Source organism: Lathamus discolor, chromosome 1 (assembly GCF_037157495.1).
Source record: "Lathamus discolor isolate bLatDis1 chromosome 1, bLatDis1.hap1, whole genome shotgun sequence".
NCBI classification, from domain to species: Eukaryota; Metazoa; Chordata; class Aves; order Psittaciformes; family Psittacidae; genus Lathamus; species Lathamus discolor.
In genome coordinates this window covers 122,876,144-122,903,863 of record NC_088884.1, presented here as the reverse complement: position 1 = coordinate 122,903,863, position 27,720 = coordinate 122,876,144, and the positions used below count along the sequence as shown (strand labels likewise).

Here is a 27,720-nt window from a genome sequence, read left to right as displayed (position 1 = left end):
CCATAAGACATATCCTCTTGGATGAAAGTGATCCCAGAAGATAATATGTGTTCCCTGGGGGAAGTGGAGGATGATTTTGAGGGATAGAGGGGAAAGGCTTTTTTAAAATGCAGGATGATAACCATTGATCCGGATCTAAAGAGCTGTGTTATTTCCAAAAGACAGCGGAAACTCTTCCACAAGTCTGTTTTCCTTGACTTTTTCTTATTAGCCAGGAATTTGCTACAGGAGCCAGTATGGACAAATGCAGCATCTATGTTAGGGCAAAAGGAAGAAAGAGGGACAGGTGAAAACAGTAGCTGTTCTTTGAAGTAGGTAATCCCTCATAACTGTTATGTATTTCCTGTTTTACTAGATGTTGGGCAAGACCCCGTTTCTTGTTTAGAAAATATTAGAAATCTAGTCTGTTGAACCATTATCTGGTTAGGATTTTTAAGACCTTTAATTTTGATAAGAGTAATAATAGATGCAAAATCTGTTAGTTACCAGTGTTTTTGCCATCTTTTTCTAATCAGTGCCTAAAAGTCCCTGGGTTATACTGTACACTACTCAAGATTTTTTTCCTTTTCATGAATCTGTATGTGCACAAACACAATAGGAAAGAAGTGGAGAATAAATATATAAGCTTTGTGTGATGTTTTTTGGAAAATGACAGTGCTTTTCTCTGACAAACTGCTTTAGAATTGACACTGGTTTTATTCCTGGTAGATTTCTCTGGTTTAAAAGGTGTTAGAAACCACTTCTCTATAGCAGGACCGAAATATTTCTGGTTATTAATGAAAAAAATTATTGCTGACACGCTATTTGTATTTGCCATTAAATTTTAGCTATCTGTGGTCTAAAATTGTTTCATGAAAAATTTTGATCTTGTAAAATATTTTCTAGGTAATGAAGATACTATTCCTTTCAGGTGACCAAAACTGTGGTGTCAGCCTTAGTGTTTTTCTTTTCAAATAAGTTCCTTTTCTGAGTTGTTCCTTTTTAATTTTCTTTCTGTTTTGGTTTACTGAAATGACACAAGGCAACCTTGTTATTTTCTGCTTTCTTAGAAACTAGGGTTGAACAGATTTAACTTATGCCATGTGAAAATTATCTCAGTAGTCCCATGGTGGGATTGTAGTTGCTGGTACCCAGATCTCCATGCATCCAAATGCTCACTGTAAGAGCCCTCTCACCTAAGAAAAGAGTTAAGCATTCCATAATAACTCTTGTGCATTTCCCAAGTTTTCTCTTCCCTGTATCACATAATGCATCCTGTGCTGCCGTAAGCAGCAACCCACTTCGGACTTTTATTTGCATCACACAACCCGTTCTGTCAAGCTCACAGCGATGGACATCCCCCAAGCCTAAGGGTTGTGGCTGAACCTGGGGAGGAGTCTGGATATGGACTTCCTCTTTCTGATTCGCTTATTGGGGTTCCCCCACCTGCTGTCGTGCTTCTCTGCTTCTTGTTTGTGGAGATGAGCATTTTATTGCATACCCTATCATATGGCAATTTGAGCAATTTTAGAACTTTATAAATTACTATGGAGCAGAGGTGTTCCTAATAGGATATTTAAAATTGAACATAGCGACCTAAAATAACACAACATCATGATTAGTAAGGTTTTTAAATTCCAGCAGGACAGCAGTAAAGCTAAACAATAAAAGCACAGCACAAAGGAATTGCAGCTACTTCAGCCAGTAAGTTGTATGTGGCCCTATTTAAATGCCTCTACGCAAATGCATGTAGCATACGGAATAAACAAGAGGAGCTGGAGACGTGCATGTTGCAGGGCTACAATTTTATTGGCATCACAGAAATAATTCTTGACTAGCACGTTGGAATAAGATAAGAAGGATACAGGCCCTTCAGGAGAGACAGGCAGGTGAGATGAGGAGGAGGTGTTGCTCTCTATGTCAATGACTAGCTGGAGTGCACAGAGCTCTGCCTGGGGATGGAAGAGGATCCAAGCAAGAGCTTATGGGTCAGGATTAAAGGGAGGGCAGAGACAAGTGACATTATAGTGGGGGTCAGCTACAGCTGCCCAACTAGTAAGGCCAAGCAGATGAGCCCCTCAATAGACAGATATGAACAGCCTCATATTCACAAGCCCTGGTCCTCATGGATGACCTCAATCACCCTGATATCTGTTGGAGAAACAGGGCATAAGCAATGAGGATTTTCCTAGAATACACTGATAACAAATAACTTCTTTCTCCAAGTGGACTAAATGAAACTAGATGATCTTTGAGGTCCCTTCCAACTCAAACCTACCCATGATTTTATGAACAGAAAAAGATATGTAATATATGAAAAGAGAAGCCTTGGCAAAATGTAAAATATTGCAAATTTCTTCATGAGAACCTTAACTTCAGTTTGGGAAGCACTGATATGGAACAGATATGGATGCTGGGCTACCTGCAGAAGATACAGGCTGTGGTTTCACGTCCTGTGATGTGTAGAAGATGGGACTGGATGATCATGAGGTGAGGTGGATCGAGAACTGGTTGAAAGGAAGAAGGCAGAGAGTTGTGGTCAATGGCGCAGAATCTAGCTGGAGGTCTGTGACTAGTGGAGTTCCTCAGGGGTCGGTGCTGGGACCGGTGCTGTTTAATATTTTCATCAATGACCTGGATGAGGGAACTGAGTGCACCCTCAGCAAGTTCGCTGATGACACAAAACTGGGAGGAGTGGCTGACACACCAGAAGGCTGTGCTGCCATTCAGCGAGACCTGGACAGGCTGGAGAGTTGGGCGGGGAGAAACTTGATGAAATTTAACAAGGGCAAGTGTAGAGTCTTGCATCTGGGGAAGAACAACCCCATGTACGAGTACAGGTTGGGGGTTGACCTGCTGGAAAGTAGTGAAGGGGAAAGGGACCTGGGGGTCCTGGTGGATAGGAGGATGACCATGAGCCAGCAATGTGCTCTTGTGGCCAAGAAGGGAAATGGCATCTTAGGGTGCATTAGAAAGGGAGTGGTTAGTAGGTCAAGAGAGGTTCTCCTCCCCCTCTACTCAGCCTTGGTGAGGCCGCATCTGGAATATTGCGTCCAGTTCTGGGCCCCTCTGTTCAAGAAGGACAGGGAATTGCTTGAAGGAGTCCAGCGCAGAGCCACAAAGATGATTAAGGGAGTGGAACATCTCCCGTATGAGGACAGGCTGAGGGAGCTGGGTCTCTTTAGCTTGGAGAAGAGGAGACTGAGGGGTGACCTCATCAATGTTTACAAATATGTGAAGGGTAGGTGTCAGGATGATGGAGCTAGGCTTTTTTCAGTGATATCCAGTGATAGGACAAGGGGCAATGGGTGTAAACTAGAGCATAGGAAGTTCCACGTTAACATCAGGAAGAACTTCTTTACTGTAAGAGTGACAGAGCACTGGAACAGGTTGCCCAGGGGGGTTGTGGAGTCTCCTACACTGGAGATATTCAAGGCCCGCCTGGACAAGTTCCTGTGTGATGTACTGTAGGTTACCCTGCTCTTGCAGGGGGGTTGGACTAGATGATCTTTTGATGTCCCTTCCAACCCTTGGGATTCTGTGATCATGATGGTCCATCTGGTTTTAAGTCTGTTACTTAATGAACCGCCAAACTCAGCTACTTACCAATGCCACATGTAACTCTCTTCCCTTCTCCAAGTTAAAGGAAATTTCTAGTTTTAAAACAGAAATATGGAAGTGCCAAAAAAAGGACTTGCAAGGTGAGGGCGTTTGTTACCCTTCTCACATAGTGGAAAAGTAATGTACCATGAAAGCAACACAAGCTCAATTTATTGGAAACAAAGGAAACCAACAATAAATTATAAAAGAGAAAACTGTGCCCTCGGTTTCAAACACTAATAATTCCTATTTGATACCTTCTAGTCTGAACTGCCTCATAAATGGTCAGATTTGGTAAAAGATTTATTTAAAATTAAACTTATCATCAATTTACCTTGCGAGACTCAGTCAGAAAGGGAAATTCGCTGCAATTTTCCAAAGCTGTCTGGGGGTGTGCAAGAGGGAAGCCTGTTTCTAAAGCAACCTATCTTACAGATCTGCTAATACAAAAGCATTTCTGCTTTTGAAAGTGTTTTTCTATCATCTTCTCAGAAAGGGTAACAGATCAAAACATTGTACTGAAGATGTCTACACAAACATGACAGTTAATATGTGAACTGAAATAATAGTTCAAAATTGCACTTAACCAGTGAGAGAGAGACAAGACCTAGCACTTGGTATACCCTTTTCCCCTATTAGCTTGTTCCTGATAAGCTGTCGTGGTTTAAACCCAACCACAAACCTCGTCCATTCACTCCCCCCCCCCCTTCTTGCCCTCCCCCTGCTCCTGGAGGGATGGAGAGGAGAATCGAAAAGAATGCAACTCCCACGGGTTGAGATAAGAACAGTTTAGTAACTAAGGTATAACACAAATCACTGCTGCTACCGCCAGTAATAATAATTATAAAAGAAATAACAAGAGGAAAGAATACAACACCTCAACACCAGCCGACCAATAACTCGCCCCACTCCCCCCAGCCGAGCACCAACCGATACCTCCTCCAACCCTGCAGTCCCAACCCTTCCAGGTAACTCCCCGTTACGTCCTGGGCATGACGTGCTGTGGTATGGAATACCTCTTTGGTCAGTTTGGGTCAGGTGTCCTGTCTCTGATTCCTCCCAGCCTCCCCTCCTCCCTGGCAGAGCATGAGGCTCACAAAGTCCTTGGCCAGACCAAACATTCGAGCAGCAACTGAAAACATCGGCGTTATCAGCACTGTTCCCAGGCCAAAAGATCAAAACACAGCACTGCACTAGCTCCTAAGAAGGAGAAAACTGACTGCTGCTGCTCAAACCAGGACATAAGCAAAGTGTTAGAAACGGAGAAGAAGAATTATAAAATCCTTTCAAACATGGCAAACTGCTTGTTCTCTCATGCATGACTACCTTTAGCATCAGCCAATGTCCCGAACATAACCTCAGGTCTCCAGCGAGGTTTCTTGTCTCAAGCTTCTCTAAATAGCTTTCAAAAAAACATTGCTGTTTTCTCCCACCTTTTACCCTTTGCTTTCCAAACCCTTCCTTTTCCAAATCGTACCTTCAATTGCTGTGCTGTCTCTGAAGAAGAGCCATACAAGTTATGTTGTGGAAAATTTCATTCACAGAGATAATATAACTTAGATGGACTTCAGAGAAAGTGAACAGCAGACTAAACTGGTTTTATCCAACAGTACACACATAGAGCAGATGGATGAAATGTGACTGAAAATGTACCTCCCCGCAGACTAGCAGCTTCTAAAAAAACCCAAGATGAGCCTGAAATCATTATATACTGCCACTTCTTAACAGTCTGCAGAAATTCATTTTAAAAATGCTTATGTGTCTCATAAGCACCCCTGTATGTTGTACTGCTGATATAACTGTAATGTTTCAAAAAGATGCTGTTCATTACAACGATATACTAAGATGTTGGCCACATAGCATCTCTTGTTGGTCAATAATAGCCAATTGCAATGTCTAGTTATAATCACCTTTCTCCTAATCACGGGTTGTTACTGGTTTGCTTTATATCAGTACTTTTGGCATTACATAAGGACCTTTATTAGTGCAATATATCCTGCCACCGTTGTCCATTACCTGTTTCATTATGTTCTTTGAAGAATATATGTTAGTCTTCAGTAAACAGGCTTTTGCAGACAAGGTAGTTGTGCTTTGTTGTTTTTTGGTTTTATCTGAGCACAAATAAGTACATGCATTTTTGTGTGCTTTTGCATATTTCCTGCCTTTCCAGAAGCAAAACATAAAAACCCCACCTCCTATAGCTTTGCCAGATGACACTTTTTTACGGATCATGGTATTGTAATTGCTGAGTGACTGTGTCTAGTAATTTACATTCTCTTTCTTGTTCACAGTGGGCTGAACTGCAGATGGCAAAAGCCTTGAGGCTTGTTGCTTGTAAGAGAGTGGTGACTTCACCTATCTCTTTCCTCTAAATATCAAGTCCTTCCACGAAAATGGAGAAAGTGTAGTTTATTTCAGTTCCTAGTCATGTCCTTTCCTTTTCTGGAAGGTTCATGTGTTTTTCATAATTGACTTTTTGCTGTTCTGAAATAGAATACTCAGGATTGCAGACAGAGGTGCTCTTCTTCCACTGGCTTTTCTGGCCGGGGTACTGCACATACCAATAGTACAGACTGACTGTATTTCTGGCTCTTGAAACACAGACTGGCCTATAGCTGTAAACTGCAACACCTATATGCTGCTGGGGGGGCAGGGGGCCGGGGAGGGGAGGTGGGGGGAGCCTATAATAAAACATGCAGTCCTGTTGGGGTAATCTTTTAGAGTCTAGAGCATTTGTGGTTATTCTGTACATTCCCAGTTAGTAATGACAGAGTGTCACGGTTTGTAAAGTACACAGAATGCTGTGCACTGAGGTAAGAAAGTGTTTAATAGTTTGGTGAGGGCAGCAATAATCTCTGTTGCATAGTACCTGCTGGAGATATAAAGTCTGGGCAAAATCTTTGGCATGTACCAAAAAATCCAGAGGAAAAGGAGAAGACAGAGTCTGAAAAAAAAGATAGCAAAATGGCAAACTGAAGAATTATTTTATGGGGTAAGATGTTAAAATTGCTAAAAAAACCAAAACCAAAACCAAAACAAGCAAACAAACAAAAAAACCCAAAAAACATGTAGAGGCTTTCTGGCAAGAGGGAAAACTGAACTAGGTTTTCTCAGAGCAATAAAGAGGATTCTTCTCTTTGAATCAGCAAAACATCAAAATAGTAAGAAATGTCATGAATGAACTGAGAAAAATAACATATTGGACTAAGGCAGAAGTTTTAGAGAACTGTGGTAGATGAGATGGATTTTGGATTTTATGTTGTTTATTCTGAAGGCACGTGTATGATAGGCATGACAACTCCTATCTTAAACAATAAAAACTTTCTTGTATTATCAAAGAAAATTAGCAGTTAATAAGTTAACCTATCAGCTTTTATCTAACTTAAAAAGTAGTATATCAGAACAACAAATACTAGTATTCTCATTGTATGAATAATAACTCTTTTATGAAGTCCTGTGATTTTAGTATTAATAAGTTTGAGAAATGGCGTTTACTAGAGTCATGTGTTTGTTTAATAAAACCTGATATTGCCTCAGATTACCATGTAATAAAATCTTTCTATACCAATAGATTGTAAACAGGGAAAGTAAGAAGAGGGTAAAAAGGGGAAAAGGGTGGGTCGGAAAGGTGGTATACACAACATTGGAACGATATTATTGAAGAGTTTCTTAATCGGTTACAAAGGTATTTAACCTTGAGAGCAGTTTATACTTTAAAAAGTGTTACACAGCATCCTCTATGAGGCTGTAAGGCTGACAAACTGGAAAAAAATGATAGTACCGTAATAACTGTGTGCAATTCATTCATTTATTGTGCCAAATATTACAGGTAGGCCACTGTCCCGCTCCCAAAGGTCTGTGAAAGGCTCTGTGAGCAAGAGGCAGCAAACTCTCAGGAAAGATGAAGTTTAGCCTTTTACAAATATTATGAAGCTATCATTTACTTAAATGACTATAAGAATCTACATTACATTTCTACCCAAATATTTAACTGATGAGCTTAAATAAGTGTAATGCGAGTAGAAAACTTCTGAATGTATTACTCTTATAGAATAAAATACTGAAGAATGTGCTAGCTAAACTCCTTCAAACTGCCACTAGATGGTGACACTAACCTTGAAACAGGCTGAGCTTGATGAGGTACGTAGCTTTTTCCGGCTATTGCAGCACAGCGCTGAAAACTGTATTTCAGACTGGTATATATAGTCTGTAAGCAGTAATATCCACCAGCTGTGTAAAACTGGAAAAAAGTGTAACCATTTTTTATCTCAAACTAATTTTAGAGCCATTTCTGAGTAAAGATCATTCAGCCATCCTACCTTACTGTCTTACTTCTTCAAAATGCATTGGGTTGCGTACATTAGTGAGGATGTAAATGTCATAGCGCTACAATTTCATCGTTCACTATTAAAAAGAACAATACTAGGCATAGTTTGGAGCACTTCAGGAAGCTGCAAAGCAGTTTTGGGGAAAAGAATTTATGGAAATGTTCTGTTCAAGTATGTGTATTTACATATTTCCTACCACCTCAGCAGCATTGCACAATAGATTATGGTTTGCAGATTAGAACTGCAGGTTTTGGCATTGAGAAGGGTATGTAACTTTGTGAAAGGGCATTTCATACATAATATGAGCTACTTTTGAAATTCTATTCAATAAAATATTTTACCAGGCATTAAAACACACACATATGTGTTTTGCTCAATAAGGGCTATCTAATTATTCTGCATTCCAAGAATAATTATAAATAATTATTCTACTTATTTCAATGATCTCAACAAAACAACAGCAAGTTCCATTAATTTTGCAGCGGGCAGAATGTCACCTTTGAATCTTAAATCAATCTTTGGGTCCAAAGCAATACTTGCTTTGAAACTGGAATTTAATTTGGCATCTTCCAGAAGACAGCCAAACTAATCTATGCTCTTTCTCCTCCTTCTGTTCCCTTCCCTCCCCTCTTTAAAGTTAGACTTTTAAAGTTACAAATAAGTATTTCCAATTTCTAGTAAAATCTGTATAACTTAAATATCTGCAGCTAATGATCATTTTATGTTAGCGACATTTTCTGGCCTTTTAGATGTCTTCTACTGGTTGCTCTTGGTAGTGGCTGTATATACAGCTCCATTCATCATGGAAAATTCTTCCAAGACCTGGAGTATTACACTGTAAGGCTTGAGGTCAACTCTTAGATTTTACAGAGAGTGTCCAATTCCTTTTGTTAGGGACACGCTATTCCCATGAGGTACTGATCTCTGAGGCCCCTCTTTTACATCAGGGTTGCCTGTGTCCTTTTTAGCCTTACTTATCTATGCATAAGTATTAACATGTAACTGTCTTAACAGATGTCATCGAGTCTTCCATTTCTTATTTTCCTTAGCTGAAAGAAAATCTATCAACCTAGCAAGCCATTCTGTTCCAATTTAAGACGTGGTGAATTCAAGGTTAAAGTCTTGTCAAAATCACTGACAGCATGACATAACTCATCTTGGGTTTGCTCGGTTTCCAAACTGGTATCTGTAGGGATTTAAAACTCTGAGTGCAAACTGATTAATATCTATCTGATGAAGAAGATTAGATGTCTATGGCTTCCTAGAATAGCTATTTCTTACTATGAATAAAAACATTTTGTTTTCTCATTCTACATTGAAATCTTACTTCCCCATTACACGTTGAAAGCTTAATTCCCTCAGGGTAAATTTTCCCATTGCTTTGTTTCTTAAGATTATTAGCATGATCATTATCCCTGAACAAATCTGCTTGTCATCAGATGAGGATCAATGTGTAATTCTGCCTTATGAAATAGACTGATGTATCTGGGAATGTGTCAGTGTGATTAACATTAGTGTTTTAGTTTGAAACTGAAGTGTGTTTTTCAAGTAAATAGCCCAATTACCTGTGTTTGCTATGCTTTTGTTGATGTTGTGGAGAAGTCTCTGAGTGCTTGAACTGGATTCCTTTCAGACAAAACTAAATTACAGATGCTCTCCAGGAATATGCTTAATGCGCATCAGCCATCAGTTGGCATTTGGTCCCTTGAGCTAGAGTGGAGCTAGTTGAAATAACCTATAAAATTCATACACTGTGGGCAGTAAGTTCCCTACCCAACTATTCATATTTGCCGATGTTCTCTTTTTCTGGGTTGATTGCTAAATACATATGGGCTTGTACTACTAAATTCCAAAGATTTTTTGCCTATTTATAAGGTCTGATTAGTAACACCAAATCCCTTAAGATTGCTAGACAGAGCAGTAGGAGCTGTGGGGCAGAATTAAAATCTCAATGGCTAAATAAAAAATACTCTTATTGCCCAGTAAACCACATATTCAAATGCATAGTTGGGGATTGAGAAGGGTTAGGTGCTATACCTATAAAGTCACTTCTTTAAATTATGAATGCTATTAAAGACCAGATGTCCCACTGAGCTGACTTTGCTCCCAGTATTTGTCCTGTAGGTACTATGAGAAGTAATTATTCTGGCTTCAAAATAATGAAGTCAGCTTGGAAGAGGACAAGCTTTCAATAAATATGCCAAAAATTGCCTCTTTTTAAATGCTATTTCTTAGAGTTGCCTGAGGAAGTATTATTTTTATTGCTTTATAAGAAAGCCATTCCAGCTAACTAGTTTGTCAAGATTATTGACCCACAAGAAAACAGCACTTGTTATAGAAACAAACCTGTAGTCCAAGCTTTAGATAATTTGAAGTGAACACTGTTTGCAATTAATGATACTGAAAATTATTTATGCCAATAAATATGTTGGTATGCCCCTACCTCGTTTTTCAAGCCTGGCACTGCACACATGGTGGGAGTTCTCAAGTCATTATTTCCCAATGAGAAGCAGGGAATGAGCCAAATTATGGTCTCCAGATACCTTCTTATTTTTAATACAATATTTCTATAACTTTTTTAGCTAATTTTACAAAACATCATAAAATTAACTACCTTATAATTACTTCATTGAAAGGCATCTGCATTGAAAAATCTGAACCACCAAGTATGCATACTTAGTTTCTACCTTCTATATGTTTATGTTTCTTTATTTCTGCAGTGTTCCACTATGATCATGCTGCATGTGTTTACATAAATGGAAGTACTTTTCATGTGCAAGATTTCATTTCTACTCTTCACTTTCTGTCAACTCTTGCCTTTACTCAGGATTTAATTTTTTCTTAGTCCATCAGCACAAGATTTGCAAGTTATCACTCCCTCGTTTATTTAACCTATATATCTGCAAAGCAGGGTGTTTCCTGAGGGGAAGCCTACAGGAATTCTAGAAACAAGAGTCTGTATCATCAGATGATGAAATAAAAGATATAATAGACTCTATATTGCCCTAAAATGTGTCTCAGTATGTTCCTATTGATGCAGAAAGACAATTGCCATCCCTTTTATACAGCGCTGGAAAAGCTAGTTATATGGCCATGAATGGTGCTGTTGATGGATGGTTTACACTGTATGCACTTCCCTTGCTAGACAGAGAAATGTTTTACTGGAACCATAAAGTCAGAGAACTAAAGTTATTTGTTTTAATAAGAGAAGAATGTCCTAACTTTGTGATCACAGAAGCCATTAATAAGCAAAGGCTTCTTTTGCTTATAACTAACAAAACACCAAACAGCAAACCCAAAACTTTTCCTGTTAACTTTATCATACTTTACAGGGTTTGTTTCTCCCTTTGCATTTGCTATTTATTATTTAAGAGACAGAAGGTGAGAGGAAAGAGATGTTTTCAGAATAGATTAAAGGAAAAGAGAGACTAAATGCTGCAGAAAGGAACTGGCATCCTATTACCATACAGCAGAAATTACAGAGAGAAATTACTCAGAATCGTGCTGAATAAGTGAGAAGTAATGCTGTCTATATATACTATATTTGAGGTATTGTCTGCTCCAGTTGCTTAAATAAAAATAAACATCCTCTGGCTAGCACTTGCAATTTTCTTTAGCCGATGACACTTATATTGTTAAGCTTTCCCCCAAAATAATGAGAAATACCCAAGTTCTTGAAAATGCAAGATTTTCACATAAATGTAACACAAACATTATTACATGGGTCAAACGAATTCCAGCACAGGGACAAAATGGGGGAAGGAAAGGTCCATAAGCTTCAATAAGTGCTTGATGAGAAACATATCAAGCCTCAAAGGTGTGGTTTCGGAGACCAGTCTTGAAGTTCAGTAGGAAGACAGACAAATATAATTAAGCTCATATATACTGACGTGTTATAATGACACGTAACATATGCCAGTAGTTCAACCTTGTAGCTTACATGTGGAAGTTCAAAACTAATGCTGGCAAATTGTTTTGTGATTGTTATTCATGGTCTGTATTGCCAGTAACTTGAGTTCTACAGCATTTCATTTCATATTTTACACTGCATAATATATGGTCCAGTTATAATATGTCTTTTACTCACAAGAGAAAAATTTTCAGGCTGACCTGTAAAATATTTTCAGGGCTTTCTGATTAGTGGAAGATTAAACATCACATACATGCAATACATAAATAATTTTCTATTGTGTAACGAGATATATATAAAAAGGTAGCATAATGGATATTACACAGACTCAGAGAAATGGAGAATTATTATCTAGTGAATGCAAAGAAGGGTGTGATTATCATGTAGTCTGATAAGTCGTCACCATATAATTGGTGAAATTTAGAGCAATAGAAATTATTTTATGTTATTTTGATCCAGCCAGACCCACTTCACAGATCAAACAATAACTCTCTACAAAAAGCATAGTAGAAAAGAGACGTATTAAATTTGCAGGATGAAAAGTTGTCTGTGGCTTGTAGGAAAATAAAGGGAGTCCTCTTAAACAGCTGTTGGAAACCATGGAGCTGCAGTAACCAGTAGTAAGTGGTTGTGGTTTCTCTACTATGGGCATCATAAATAGCTGTACGTGTCACCTAGACATTTCTACATTCTGATGAATGAACAATGAAAGGAGAAGGTGAATATGGAATGTACTTTTTTAACAACTGAGACAACACTATGTACGTGTAAAATATAGCCTTCCTCACTGCCAGTATTGCACAAGTGCGCACCTCGTGTACATTTCAGACATTTATGTAAGATTATGATTCATTGAGCATGAGTTCCCTCACTTAATTCTTTTTGCATAGCTCAGAGGCGTAGATATAGCTACAAAACGTGGTCAAGCTGAAATTTTAGTTATAACAATACAGTAGTCCTCTCCAATTGATTATTTTGGTAAATAAAAGGGAGTGCAATCACATGTTGGTAGGGATGGAGCATCAATAGTAATCTGTGCAGTTGTATCAAGGGTAGACTGCAAAGCAGTGCTGATTGGAGATGTGTCACCTCCTAAATGTGATTGTGCCACACCTGTATTAGGTGTAAGTATGGAACAGGTCCAAACTTTTGTAGTAGGAGCAAGTATGATAACAGGCCTTATGAGACCTTGCTCAGTCTCATAAGCTAATCCAAAGGTGACTTCTTTTACTTGCTTTCCTAAAGAAGCCTGGTTCCATCAAGTATGCTGTTCTTTGAATAATTACTCTAATTTTTAGAAGCACAAAGGTGATGCTATATTTGTGAAAAGGTAAAGCTAAAAGTTCTTTCTCATCATTTATTAGCAGAATGAAAGGTAGGGAGAGCAGACATGCATAGCAGCTTTTGAAAATGGGACAGGAGATAACAAGGAGGGATTACAGAGAACCAAAGGTGAGGTAAGTGGGGGCAAAATGGTTTATCTGCCAAAAAATCACAGAATTGTCTAGGTTGGAAAAGCCCTTTAAGGTCAAGTCAAATTATTAACCTAGCACTGCCAAATCCGCCACTAAACCATGTCCCTAAGCACCACACCTACACTTCTTTAAAAGATGCCCAGGGATGGTGACTCAACCATTTCCCTAGGCAGCCTGTTCCAGTGCTTGACAGCCCTGTCAGTGAAAACTTTTTGCTAAACCTCTGGTACAATTTGAGACCATTTACTCTTTCCTTATTACTTCCTACTTGGGAGACTGACACCCACCTCACTTATATCTCCTTTCAGGTACATGTAGAGATTGATAAGGTCTTCCCTGAGTCTCCTTTCCTTCAGGCTAAACAACCCCAGTTCCCTCAGCCGCTCCTGCTAAGACTCGTTCTCCAGCTGCTTCACCAGCTTTCTTGATCTTCTTTGTATATGTTCCAGCACCTCAACATCTCTCTTGTAATGAGGGGCCCAGACTGAATAGAGCATTCAGGGTGTATCCCTCAGTGCCAAGTACAGGGGGATGATCACTGATAAAGATATTAAACAGAACTGGCCTCAATACTGAGCCCTGGGGAACACCACTTGTGACCAGCTGCCAAGTGGATTTAATCCTATTGCATTGGTTCTCAGAGATGCTAAGGTGGCATTAAAGCTTCCTGCACAAAGGAAGTCTATTTCCTAAGACTCTGTGTGGTAACCAATTGAACAAGTGTCATTACACTGAGATAATGTTTGTCCCAACATGCATGTGAGAGAGAGCTATTAACCCACCTGACTGGCCTAAGGACAGTACACTTGTACTGAATTCATAGGAAACAGTTTAGGCTTTTAATAATGATAGGAAAATGGCTGTCCAATTTGATTTTGGGGTATGGTTATGGCAGCCCAGTGCCTATTTTGTGTTTTATTAACTTTTTCTTAAATCAAATAGCTTTCAGATTGATTCAGTATAATGGCTTTTTGAAAGGGAGCATCACACCCGAATTACATTCCCTGGTACCTGTATCTTTCCTTCTCTGCTCTTTTTTACTTGTTTGTTTTTCAGCTTCCTGATATTATTTTTCTCTACTCTTGTTGCTTCTTTAAGTTTTATTTTTGTTTCCTAAACAAATGAGGAACTTTTTAAGATATGAATGTATTTGCACTTGAGTGTATGTCCTTGAATATATCAAGTACAAGTACAATATGAATGTATTGTAATTAAGGGAGAAGAAACATCTTCATGTCCTGGTATCTTAGCAAACTAAATATTGCAGATCTGTAGTTTTTCTCAAGCATAACCTCTTGGCTACTACTTCTGGATACAAATAGATTACTGTTAATAGAAATGCCAAAAATAGCTATTTTTATTTAGAGTTTGGTTTGGGTTTTTTTAGAACACAGAAATTCCATTCCTTCAAACACCCTGTTGTTTTTTATGATAGCTCCGTTCACTATTTACGGTTATGGTGTTACTTGCTTAATCAGTCTTGACTGGGCTTAGTTGTGGTAACTGATTACTAAGGGACTAAATGCAGATTAAGGGGTAAAACTATTCAAAGCCAAGTACTGACTGTCTTAAGTTGGGATCACAACTACAACTGATTTCCAGCTCTACATCGTCTTTTTCTTTGTATCCTTAAGCCATGACAGTACCATTCCTCTTTCTTTTACTCTTCTGATGTAGTGTCACTAGAAGATTAGAATCGTAGAATCATTAGTGATGTCACACAGAAAATCTTGAACATCATAAACATTCTTCATTTTTTTACCGTGGAAAATATGTTTCATAACCCTCAGATTTTCCTTATGGTTAGCTGTTGAAATTCACACTATGTATTACACAAATCTTGTTTGGAGAGTTGTTACTCAGGAAAAGTCATATGAATCACCATTTACATGTTTTATAAAAGGAAAGAAGCAGTGTGTCTTGCTAGACACTGACTTTCTTTTCCATCTGCAGAACCCACTTGAAAAATACTTCAACGTAAATGTGGTTACTGTGTCTAAAAGCCTTTTAAAAGCTATATAAAACTATTTGAGACAGAGCTAACAGTCTTGTGTTCACTGGCAGTGAGAACAGAATGTGCAGTCAACAGCAATATAGTAAAAACAGGAAAAAAGTCAAGAAATTTACTAGGTTACTTTTTCATACTGTGTCAATCACATTGTATTACCTGAGCTTTTGGGAGAGTCCCTAAAGGATTTTTTAAATACTATGGTTAATATACAAGTATATAAGAAACTAAAAAATAATCTGATGTGTTGTATAATTATAAGCATAATCCTAATATAGAAATGTAGTGATACCGTGATACAGGGTACTATTGATGTAGTGGAACAGCCGCACGCTATACAGGGACATTTTTCTGCTGCTGTAAGACTCTCTGTTTCCAACTGGGGATTGCTGACTGCAAGTAAAATTCTAAGTGTAGCTATTTGAAAAACATCCTGCTATTATTTTTCATCTGAAGAGGTTATTTTGTAACAGGTTGAGGTATGGTTACTGTAGTAGGATTACATCCTGCTTTTAGGTTTTTTCTGTCCTTTTGTCCAAAAAAGAACCTTATGAAAGTTACTGAGAGATTCAGATGGGGGAGGTGCTTCTGCACGTGCAAATAAAGGACAGAACAGATACATTCTGTGAATACATTTGGGATTTGGATTATTCGATATCCACTTGGAATTTGAACCTTTTGCACTTTTTCTGCCTCAGAGTGTGATGTATGGAGGCATGAACTTTCAGTGGCATTCCTGTGTCAAATGAGAGTTAATATGACCACAATTCTGCGCATATGCTACTTGAACATGAAAACAGAGGCAACTGGCCTAGCCATACGTCTAAAACGTGTAATGAACTTATTATAGATTGGGTTAAGCTTTGACTTACACACGTAAGAAGAAAAGAAATTTGGATAGATGGAAAAACACTCCTGTATTTATTCTTCTCCAACATAAATTTAAAATGCCACTTAGAGTAAAATGTATCCTTGGATGATTTAATTTGTAAGTATATAATTGCAGAGAGCCAACAAATCTTGAGCTGTTCTAGTATTAAAAATAACTATTTGGGTATGCCCTAATACGATAGATCCAACGAATACATTTGTCACATTGAAATTAGATCATTTGTTACAGAAGAAATGAGTAAAAACTTTCTTTATTACATTGAATATTTAAAGACAGTTTGTTCTTATTCTGTCAAGATTTCCACAATTCGGTAGCCTAAATTAAAAATGAAAATCAGAGGGAAGAAAAGGAAGGAATAAAATTATTTTGGCAGATATGGTAGGAAACAAGCATGAAACAGCTGGAGCGTACTTAGAATATGACAGTGTTATTCTGTATTTCTTTTTGTTGCTGCTTTGGGAGTATAAGAGAAAGCCAGCTTCAAAGTAAGTATCTACACGAATTACAGATGTGGCTCTTGCTGGGGCACATTTTTATCTCTGTGCCACACACATCTTTAGTTTAAGATGCTTGTCATTCTGGTGTGCAGCCTTTAAGATTTGTTTCATCTGTTCTCCCCTGCGGTGCCAAGTAAACTTCTTAGCTTCACTGTCTGCATTTCTGCGCCTGCTATGTCTTTGCATGTTGAATGCATTCTCCTTCGTATGTTTGACTGCCTCACTAGTGTAAAAATGGTTCTGGTTAAGCAGAAGGAAATTTCTTATAATAGGCCTCCATAGACCGCTTTCCAAAGGTTTCTAACTGCTTTTCTGGGTTATTATTTCTTTCATAGTTCCAGTGATACATTTTCTTCCTCCTCCCCCAGGACACCTTTTTATGTTCTTTTTTTATTATTATTAATTAATTAATTTATTTATTTTGGATAATGGTTAGGAATAGGTTCTTATAGGAGTGAGTGCACCCTAAGTTTTAATTTTTTGCACCAGTCAGTAAGTACTTTCAAGTAATGCATCTTCCAGAACCAAGAGGATTTAAATGATTAGGAGTGTTAGACAGCTTGGCTTACCCTGACTACTGATCTTAGATTTCCTGGATTTGCCTGAAAAACCTACAGACAAGACAGGTATCAAAATTGACTTTCCACATTTTTTATTCCAAATCACTAATCCAGGTAGCTCTATAGAAGTATTGACCAGCAATTTGTTTTGTTGTTGTTTTTTGTTTTTGTTTTGTTTTGGATTTGGTTTTTATTTAACGCTCATTACATTCGTGTATCTCAAAAAAACACAAACCAACCCCACAACAGTCATTCTGTTAGTGTTTTACCGACAAATGCAATAATTTTCTATATGAGAAAAATGAAGTACAGAATGGAATTGAGTTGCTTACTTTCTGCCACTGAAGGCCACTTTCAATTTCATTTTCTTCTGGTGAGATTGATTTTTTTCCAGAGGGAGTGTTCTCTCTGCCATGATGATATACATGTAGCATAAACCTCAGCAAACCTGATTTCAACTTGATAGAAAATAATTACAGCATCCTGGTAATCAGGCTCAAGTTTCTGAAAACTTTTGAATCCCTTATTGTGCTGATTATTTTTGCTCACTCATACAGATAATGGACATATTCTTCTAATACATTTAAAAAAAATCCCAATTTAGTCTTTGCGTGGGCTCATGGATATCCTGCAGTAGCATTATATAGACAGAATGGTATGTTTTTATTTCTAGGTGTTATAATGCCTCAACTAAAGTCATATGTTTGCAGTTAAGGGTATTTTATGTCTTTAGGACATTGAACTCATGTGAAAGGGTCTTCAGTTGTATGCATTAGTTATGGACTAGTTTTTGAGCTAGTGTATATATTTTTTGTAATTCATCTTACTACTGCTTGCAAGAATCTTGATGACCTTCAATTACAGATTACTAGAGACAAAGATATCTTTTAGTGTTTTGTTGTTGGGTTGGGTTTTTTTTGGTCTGTCACTTGCCTCACAGGAACAGTAATAGGAGCAAAAGTTGCTCCTTGTTGAAGCAGTTTTCCTGTTCTGACAGACTAGTCCTGAGGTATGCAATTCCTATATATAAAATAAAGGATGCTGCTGCCATACCAGACCAAGGCAAGTCAGACACCGACGTAATGAGGGACAGACGAAGGAAGCAATCTTTGATTTGAGCCCAGCTGTTCCTCAAAATTAAGCTTGAGTGACACTGCACCAAGAGGTGTAGATTCTGTTGGGTTCAGAGGGAGTCGGAGATGCTTATTAAATGAGTTAAGCAGGAAATTGAATACAAAGATGAATTATTTTCTCATAGTAGCAATTATTTTCAGCAGTCTATTTAACTAGAAATAGTGGGTTTGGTTGAAAAGATCTGTGATCATAAATAAGTTCTTTAAATGGCAGTATGCAATATACTTGAACTCTATGTTCTTAAATGTAACAAAGAATGCTGAGTTAATTCAGTCATAACTATGTCTGGTTTTAACCATATACTGCCTTAGAATATATGTAGTAAGAAATTTTCTGTCATACGAACTCTTCCAAATAATGTGATGATAATGTAAGTGCTGATAGATAAATACATTAAAGTATAAAGTGTTTTCAAATTAATTCGTATATCAATTTTCCTGTGGACTTTTCTAAGGCATTTTTGTTCGTAGTAGAAGATTCTATTGGAATCTAGCTCTAGTAGCAAAACGACTAGCCTCAGATATACTTTGATGGTGACTATATTTAGTTCATGAATTATTTTTTTTTAAAGCAATAGGAAGCCATGTTATTAATTCCTTAATTTAAATGTATATTTTGTTCCAAAGAACAATCAAATATTAATTTGTTTTGTTTGCTACAGATACAGGATCAGAAATATTTATATGCAGGGAATTCAGAGATGGCGCTACAAATTATTCCCTATTGCACAGATCCGAGTGTTTAATAATGCTTTTGATATTGTATGCAACCACATTTATATTGCAACACTAAGCAACTTCTTATACGTATCTCTCAATTCCAGAGTGTGCTTCTCTAGACAGAAATATTTGAGGGTCTAAAATTTTAAAGTTATAACTAAAACTTTTGTCTATGAAGCTGGACATTCCAACCTTAATATTATGCATGTTATTAATAATATGAATAATATTATTAATAATAAATTATTAAATTGAGATTTATTGTCTATGGTTTGTTCAGTAGGCATGTTTATATGTCTTGCTTATTTTACTGTGACAAAACAGTAAAAATAAAGAGTAAGGCTTTCTAAAGAGTAGTCTGTATAAGAGAGTTTTAAATTAATTTACACTGCCCATTTAGGCATGATTAACAGATTACTCATTTGAAGAGGCATTTGCCTGGCAAAATAGTAGCCCTTCAGCAGTTCACTAGTTTACTTCTTATATTAGACACTCCCTCAATAAATACATGGAAGGTCAGTCAGAAGCATGAGGATTTTCCTCTGGTTCTGTATATACATCAACAAGATCAGTTATCAGCAATTTTTTCTTAAATTTTCTCTGACCATTCATTCTGCTTAAAGCACTTGGTTGCTGAGGATGAAAAAATGCTTTTATTCTAAGAATTAGTTTGTGATCATTAGTGACAGTACCTGAAAAATACAGTGGACTTTCCACTGATGATCTCAACAGAAGGGTTGTTGTTGCGGTTGAATTACCATGGGTGGTTGTTTACTTTCAAAGCTCCAACCCCCTGTCTTCCTTTCCCTGCTTCCCAGGCTTTGAAGCTGTAAAATGAAGGCTGCATTAGGTAGGGCAAGAAAATAACAAAAGAGTAAGGGAAATCATGTTGAACTCATGCCATACAGCAAAGTCACTTCAACCTCAGATGCTTTTTTCTTATTGACCTCCATCACAGCTTTGTGCAACATGGTGGATATAGTTTCCATTTCCACAGATGCATTGACATTGTATCTCTGAACCTTTCAGGCTAGTTGTCCTGCAAAGTTTGTCAAGCTCCAGTATATGACTGCTTTTCCAAGGTGTGGTTATAGTTCAAATGTTTATCTGACTCAATGAAAGGTAGGAGAGAAAGTGATAAATGTCAAAGAAATTGTCCCGTTTCTCTTGCTGTATGAAAGGAAGACAACTTTATTCTCCAAACTTTTGGCTGACAGACAATCGATCTGGAGGTTAGTATTTTACTAACCACCAGAAAATAACAGAAAAAAACAAATCCTCAGACATCCACAGTGAGATGGGGAAAGAACAAGAAAGAGAGAATGAAGGAGAGTTCATTGTATATAGAACAAACCTTTTGCTTATAACTGAGTGACCTGGACCCCAGGTGGACTCTATAACAATGACAAGGAAGAGAACTCTTCAGTTAATGTTTAGGGAAACCAGTTAGAACCAACTAAGGAGCTGGCAAACAGACAACAAGGCTGGCCAACTCCGAAGTTCAGACAAAGGATGAAGTGATGAAGAGGAAGATGATAAAGAAACGACCACCAGAGGTCCCAAAGACCACTACCACATTATTTTTCGTATGTGGGAAGAATTTTCTAGAGATATAATGTAATGCATAAGTAACTTCATGAGTATGCATATAATGTATTGAATATGTATATTTAATGATTATATAATCACAGCTTGTTTGGTGCTTGCGCAGGACATGCTTGGAGGAGCTATCCTCCTTGTCTCCTGGTACCATAATAAAGAATACCTGCTTGTCAACTTAAACTTTGTAGGTGAGTTCTTAGAGTTTTTCTACGAATCACAGAAACAACCATAAATAATTTCAAAACCGATAAAGGAGTATTTTCACAAATAATAGACTGCCACTTTTGCATGTGGTACACCTAGTTCCCATTTCTATGTGAAGTGGCAAGACACTTTAGTCTGACCTACACAGTGTCTGGAGTGATGTATCAAATCCAGGGACCATTGCATTAGATCCCATGAATCTTTAGCAATCACATACTGGGCTGTAGAATGGAAGCATTTCTTTTGCATGCTGCTTTTCTTCAGGTGTAGTATAGAACCTCTTTAAAGATCAAGTGATCCCATGCACACCAGACCCAACTTCTGAAGGCTCTATTAAAAAATTAGCCAAATTAATGTGACTTTTCTGCTGAATGTCTTTAGCAATTTGTGAGAAGTAAGCAGTTGGTTTTATTTTTGTTCAGAATTAATTTTAGCCCAAAGATCAAGGAGGGATCAGTCATAAAGACAGGAAATTTATTTCTAGATAAGGACTGACATGCATCTTCAGAGTAATTTAGAAAGCTTGACTTTCATTTATTATCCTATACTTGCTCTTTTCGGATCTGGGATCGTAGCTTCTCTTACTATGTAAGAGAATGTATGTAATGTATGTAAGTTCTCAATCCGCTTCTTGAAATTGGAGGGTGACGAATACAGAAGCAGAAGAATTACTTTCTTTTCATTTAAGCTACAGCTGAATAATTCAATTTTGAAATAAATGGAGTGTGTTATTCATTAGTGTTCTCAGCCTGAAACTTTTCTTTAACTATAAATACATTTTAAAGATTTAAGAGGAAAATGCTTCTGACTTGGAGAAACAATATATCTATGTAAGATTCTACTGTCTTTATATAAAAAGCATAGTTCAAGTGGTTAAATTACACATGTGACACTTCTTTAGTGAGTTAATTTTGTAACTTTAGTTATTTGTTAGACATGAATTTTATCTACAGTCTTGAAACTGTAAGCGTAAAAATTTGGACTGAATTGCATATTAAATGCACTTGCTAACTGCCACAATGACACTAGACTTCCTTGAATGAAGATAGATTTTAAAGAGAAAAAATGCCCAGAATAAGCATGCCAGAATGAGCAACAGAGAAGATGTTCTGTGACAATATTTTGACAGAAATATACAATGGAAAATCCAAGTTAAAGATGAGGCATAATGTCTTGCTTTGATCAGTGATCAGGATAGAAGAGCTAGTTGTTAGTGGATGGCCTGGTTTCTGAACAACAAACAAAAAAACCCCCAAAATTCTGTCCTGAATAAAAAAATGCTGTCTTTATACCGCTTTATGTAGCTTATTTGCAGAAAAATTCATACACACCCATATTACACAGATTTAACATTTTTGAGAGAATTACTAGTTGTGAAATTTCAGTTCTGGCTTTAACTTAATGAAACCCACAAGTTAGGTGGTGTTAATCTTCTATGTTTTCTGCTTTGAGAAGATGAACTTTAGGTCATCACAAACCTGCACAGCAGTTGGGAATGTACCTTTCCAAAGCTGATAACCTACCCAGCAACTCTGAATGGAAAATTCAGTTTTGTATGCTTCAGTGCTCTAAAATGATTGTAGTTGTCAACTGGCAAAATAATATCAAATGAACTTAAATCTCATCTGTAAACAATTGGAAACTTATCTCATTCAATCAAAGCTTTAATTTTGAATAAAAAAGTTTATTATTAACATTGCAGAACAAAGTTAATAGCTGCTTAATTAACTCCAGTGAAGACCAACAGTGAAGTTGCTTGAAACCTGAAGGACTTTACAAAACAGTAACTCGAAAATCTGCTTGCTCGTTATAGAAGTGACATGTCCCTTAATGCTACTTGTATTGAGGAGGCACATATTTAGTCTTTATTCTGCACCTAGATAAGATAATAGATATGAGATAATAATCTCCTGCATTTGGGGAATAAACAAACGGAATTAGAGATGCATGCATGTCCATGGAGATATGGTATCACTGGAATCATGGAAACATGGCAGAATGGCTCATATGACTGCAGTGTTGAAATGAAAAGTTGTAAGCTCTTTAGGAAAGACAGGCCAGGCAAATGGGAAGGGGATGTAGCTATTTAAGTCAATTTCATCAAAATGCTAAAAGTTACAAAACGGAATTTCGTAGTTTCAGACACTTTCTATTGTATTTGAACAAGCTGATGTTCCCATAGAGGGGTTTTGTTTGTTCTAACTAATGCAAATAGAACACTTAACATGGACTAAGTTTCTTGTTGAAATACTAACAGAGTAACAGAAGTTGATTTGAACCAATTGCGCTTGAATTGCAGAATTTAGGCTGATAATGACTTCATAAGCAGTATTTTTAAAAAACTCAGTACACGCTGAATGTTATGATAATTTTCTTCTACAGTTAAGTAATTTGTCTTGGCAAGTATTCAGAGTAGAAAAAAGGTAAGAAGTCATATTAATAATTGCCTTATTTTCTTATATGATATAAAATTCATCATTATAGTAATTTATTAATTATTATATTGGAGGAAATTGGACAATATATTTTCTTGGTGTAGTTATTTGAAAGACAGAGATACGTGGTTCTACAAGAGACAGATAGCAAAATAATTGCATGCTGAATTTATTAATATTGAATAGAAAGAGTTACAACACCAACAGTTGGGAAAGCTGCTGTCATGACCAGCCTTACCTTTGGTGTAACTCCCACACAGCTTTGAAAATGTATCTATCAACAGCTGTCAGCTTAAGTGGTAGCTGTAGAGTGAATTCTAACTTCTTTGACTTTCTGAAAAAGGAGTCAGTCACTGTGTGGCTTATTAACATAGCTAGTTGTCATAAAGATGCAAGCCTAAAGATGTACTTGCTAATTAGCCATCTGAAATCTGATGTTTCTCCCCTTACCCTTCCTTTCCACCATTAATCAATTTTTTTTATTTTTTTTTTTTTGAGAGAAGTGAGGATCGCATCATTACTTCTAAAAATCCTTGGCTCCAATCTTCTTTCTCCCTGGGATGAAGGATGACCTGGAGAATTCAGATAAAGCGAACGAAATTCAGATAAAAATGTCAGGTAAAATTCAGATTTCACATTACAAAAAAGTTATTCTTGTGTGTATTGTTCTTTGCAGAGTCTGTGGAAGGTGGCATTTTTCATGTCTTTAAACGGATCTTTTCACACTGTTGGGAAGATGTTAAAATGTCAATAAAAGGTTAGAAGGTAAGTACTTGTTTCCCCTTTATGCATTACAGAAGCCTTTCTCATGGTCAGTTGAGTGTAATATCATCTTTGTCATCTTTTGGTAAAATCTGTAAATAAATTTGCTTATCCTGTTACCAGGTTCGAACTGCATAAAGGAAACTTATATCCAGTTAAGTTCTGAATCCCCAGTGAAATCAATAGGAATCACATGGGTTAGGTGCCTATGAAGATTCTCTGGTACTTAAGTGAATCCTAATGACACAACTACCTTCTGCCTTTTAAGAAATGCTTTTGTATTTCTGCACAGGGGTAGGGAAAGTATTCAAATGTTCAGGATAACCAGCTTTCACAGGGATGTTCCTTTTTAGCAGAGTGCTTTTATTGCTGCTATCTTTTTCAGAGTTTCCTGTCACTACTTCAAAAAATTGTTTACATACTGACATATTTTGTAGTGTAAACTCTGGCATCAAAACTTATATACATGGTGCAACATTTCCTGAGATGAACTTAGTGTTGTGGAATTAGAAACAAAGGTTTTGACTGATAGAGCAATCTGGAGTTCAAGATGTTTGTTTCACCTAGCTCTAGACATGGGAGAAGGAAAAACTGTGACTCAATAATGCAAATTTTCAGTTATCTGCTCACAGCAAGAGGAAATAGAGCCCAGGAATGGTAAAAGAGGCTTCTGTTGGAATGAGATGCTTTGCAAGGACAATCCCAGACTCCTGCTTCTTTACCATGAAGCTGACAACAGAAAACAAGAGATGCCTTCAGCCCTGGGCAATTTGGAATTTAAACTAAAGTGCATATATTTAGAATTTTTTTCTTATACTAACTGCGCTGCTTATTTAAAAATTGGTAGACACCATCTTTTTCCTCACAACTTCATGCAGAACTCACCTGGGAAAGAGTAGACCTGGGTTTTGTAGCATTTTTTAGTGGAAGGTTAAATGCCACATTTCCTAGGAAAATACCCTAGTCACCTAATTAAAAGCCAAAGCAGGCTCTGCTAGACTCTGCAACTGTGTAAATATCATCAAACAGAAGCAAACAGAAAGAATAGAGTCATAGGAAGGTCTTGCTCCTTGTTCTTGCTCCCAGAATTGGTTTTGCATTTTACAGTTTAGGATCAAATATATTAAACTGTCCTCTGGTTTTGAGCTGGGAGTCCTCAGTTTCACGTGAGTGGACTTTAGGTCTTTGTTTCACTCTCTGTTCATGCTAAAATCAGAGCAAAATTTTACAAAATATTTTTTAAGGTCACAAAAATTCTGGCAAGGGCCCCAGCTGGCAACCCCCTTCCCCTAATTGAAATGGGTTTGGATTTTTCTTGTCATTAGAAAATTCAGTAGTCATCAGAACATGGAATATGAATGTGGCAAAAAAAGTTTCAACTAACATTTACAGAGGAGTACATGTATAAAGTATAGTACATGTTCTATATAATGGTGGAGTACTGAACTAGTTATTTTTATTTATGCAACATTGCAGTATGCATTAGCGAACAAGGTAAACACTGCTGCTCCTGCCTCTAAATTATTATAATATCAGCAGAAAAGGGGAGTTTTAAAATTGCTGATATACCTAATACATCAATCTAGGAGCTAAGCCTGGAAGAAAACCCTCTGTTCTACATCACATTTGTTTCTCTGTGTACTCACTACAGGTCAGTTTTCAGCACCCTGCCTGCTTTGTTTTGCTACTTTCAAAGTAGTGGATGCTTTTAGATCCATTAAGAGAACAGTTGGCTCCTAACTAACCAATTTATTTGAAACAGCTATTAGCAATGAATGTGTATGGGTACATTTTAATTTTTAGATAATATCTTCTCAAATTTATCTGGAAAGTTATTATCTGAATTTGCAATGGTAGAACATTGAGTTAGGTAATTTCAGGATTGTAACTGCTCCCAGCCATTTTTAATGGAGTTATAAAATTAGAAAATGTGATCACAAGTCTTCTATGGCAAGAATGCAGTGAGATTTGCTTAAAAATCCTATGGTGTTTTTAAGAATAAAAAATAGAATTGTTTTTAATCTATTCTGGAATTTTGTTCTTGCCATTTAGATCTGAGAAATTAATATATGCTCAGAGACAATTCCAAGGTTTATTCTATAATCATGAGAGAGAAGAATTTAGACTAAAATAAAATAATAATAATAATAATAAAAAGTTAATTTGTTAAGATGTTAAGAAAAACACAGAAGACACCAAGGGATGTAGCATTTCAGTTTCTCTATTTGTTTAATATTATGTAAGTAACTATGTTTGAGTTTATTCCTGTGAAGTTAATAAGAATTTTTCAATTGCAGTCTTTCAATAGAAATTCTACTGTGCTTTGATTTAGGCACTGAGGGCCCTCTTTATAAAAGCATTTTGTTACTTAAAGATGTAGATGAGTCACTGATGCAGGTGGTTTTGAAAACCCTAACACACTGATACACTTTTAAAACTATACTTATTTGCTGTATGAAAACTTTATGTCACTGAAGGTGTTTTGCATTGAGTTGCCAAGATTATTGACTCTAAAAGGTCTATGGAGAATAGAAGACAGCAAATCATCTTAATTACGTAGGTCTCCCAAAGAAACATAATTAAAAATGCAATTTGCCCCTTTGCATGGAACAAGTTTTAACATGAATGCTTCAGTAAACAGATCTACGTATGTAATTAAAGAAACACACAAAATCTATTTAAAGCTCACAGAAAGAGAAATATAAGACCAGCTTAGTGTTTCATCTTACTGTCATTTTCATTGCCAATTAGACACAGGTGTATGTTACATAAATAAGAAAAAATGAATGTGATGGATGTGATTATTATTCATCTCAAACATCCTTTTTCTTTTTTCCTCCCTGTTCTAATTAGGTAGTTTCCAGCTGTTCAACGTTTGCTACTGAGATACGCCATCGGAGAACCACATCCCAAACAAAACACAACCATTCTGATTGCAGCGTTCTCTTAAAATAGAATTAGAAATGTTATGGTAGACAATTAGACAGAGTTAAATAGACAAAAAAATCAGTACTGCAACAAAAACAGTGAAGAGGAAAATGTGTTTAAACTTAATAACATAAAAGTAGAATGAAAGCCATATATGCAATGGAAGGAGAATGTAAGGTCTCTTGCAAAAAATAAGTGACTTTTTTCAAATTAAAATTACTCATTTTTGTGGTTTAAACCCAGTCACACAGTCGCTCTCTCACTCCCCCCCCTTCTTGCCCTCCCCCTACTCCTGGAGGGACAGAGAGGAGAATCGAAAAGAATGCAACTCCCACGGGTTGAGATAAGAACAGTTTAGTAACTAAGGTATAACACAAGCCACTACTGCTACCACCAATGATAATAATGATAAAGGAAATAACAAGGGATGAGAATACAACACCTCAGCACCAGCCGACCGATAACTCACCCCGCCCCACCCAACTGAGCACCAACCGATACCTCGTCCAACCCCGCAGTCCCTAACCCTTCTGGGTAACTCCCCGTTACATCCTGGGCATGACGTGCTGTGGTATGGAATACCTCTTTGGTCAGTTTGGGTCAGGTGTCCTGTCTCTGCTTCCTCCCGGCTTCCCCTCCTCCCTGGCAGAGCATGAGGCTCAGAAAGTCCTTGGCCAGACCAAACAT

At 37.1% G+C, this 27,720-nt stretch overlaps 1 long non-coding RNA gene across 1 annotated transcript in view; it reads left to right on the top strand.

The window, feature by feature from the left end:
- LOC136007340 (uncharacterized) overlaps nt 1-27,298 on the top strand; it is a 31,618-nt gene extending 4,320 nt beyond the window's left edge. Inside the window, exons 2-3 of the long non-coding RNA XR_010609636.1 lie at nt 24,020-24,108; nt 26,959-27,298. This is a non-coding gene — a long non-coding RNA (uncharacterized LOC136007340). The remainder of the gene's footprint in view (nt 1-24,019; nt 24,109-26,958) is intronic.
- Nucleotides 27,299-27,720: the final 422 nt, after the last annotated feature.